Below are 1372 nucleotides of genomic sequence, written 5' to 3'. Positions count from 1 at the left end.
GGGACTTTACTGTGCTCATGCCTCCTGTGAATCTCTAAGGGGGTATCAAGAAGGCAGGGTTGATCATGGAGCATGTCGCTCCCTCGTAGAGTACGAAAAAGCACTAGGTTCATAAATGTCCATTTTTGGAAATTCTGCCTTGTCAGGTTTCTTTAAATCTGTAATGCCTATTTCTTTTGTCTTTACACTTTTTTTATCCACCAGTACAAAAACTTGCTGAGACTCAGGAAGTCTCATAATCCTGTTGTATTGATGCTACAACACAGGGCTATTTGTTCACAAAACCACTTTTTGTTTTTGTTTTTTTTTTTTGCTGTGTCACACAGCATGTGGGGTCTTGTTTCCCCGATCAGGGCTTGCCCCATGTAGTGGAAACTCAGAGTCTTAACCACTGAACTACCAGACAGCTCCCAAAACCACTTATTAAATATGTCTTCAGTGAGTCAAGTTCAATGCTCCTATTCACTATGTGGTATGCCTATCTACATATCCATCCATCTTTGATCTGTCATTTGATCCATAGCCACGTATTATCAAAATATCTTTCTTCTTTGGAGAAATTCCAAAATAGGTGGGAAATAGCTCCTGTCTCCCTCTACAAAATCACCGGGAGAGGATGTCCTCTTTCCATTCCCTAGAAACTGGGATGTGCCAAGAGGTTAGTGCTGGGCCTAATAGATATCTGCCTAGGACAAAAGTCTTGGAGGAACATTGAAACTGTTTAGCAGTTGTCCTGGGGGCAGTGAGCAGTGGTGGTGATGTGGAGAGTAGGGCTCTTGCTGTGCTGAAGCGCTGGAATTTCAGCCTCCTAGCCTCCCTTGTCTCCTGCCCGCCAGGCTTCCTGCAGATTCTATGAGTGACCCACTATCCTGAATATTTATTTTCCGCTTCAGTTGAAGTTAGTTGTTTGGAACCAAGAATCCTGACCACTCTCGTCAAATCCTTGCCTGTCTCCATCTGTCTCCCCATCCATCCACCAGTTATTCATCCGTTGCTCTAACACAGCAGACAGTGAGCTAGGCACTAGGGTTATGCAAAGGTGCAAAGGTGAATAAACCAACAGTAACAGGAAGTAGCAGCAAACGGATGCCCTATTTAAACAAGGGAATTTGAAGAGAGAATTTCACAAAGGAACAGTGAACAAAGGCTACGTTTAGGAAAAGGAATGGTTTGGTACCCTGGAACGGGACATATTACCACTCCTAGGCATGAAGGGGTGAGGGGAGGCAAGGCGTTTTCAGAGTCCAGAGACAGTGTGTAGAGAGGCTTCCTGGCAGCAGCTGTGGCCTTGAGTGAGGGACACAGGCAACCTGTGATGACCTGGCATGGAAAGGACCAGAGGATAAACACCTTGTCCACACACACCGCCCTC

Source organism: Moschus berezovskii, chromosome 19 (assembly GCF_049115385.1).
Source record: "Moschus berezovskii isolate FMDL1 chromosome 19, NW_MosBer_1.0, whole genome shotgun sequence".
NCBI classification, from domain to species: Eukaryota; Metazoa; Chordata; class Mammalia; order Artiodactyla; family Moschidae; genus Moschus; species Moschus berezovskii.
The sequence above is the reverse complement of the archived record's forward strand: the minus strand, read 5'-3'. Positions refer to the sequence as shown.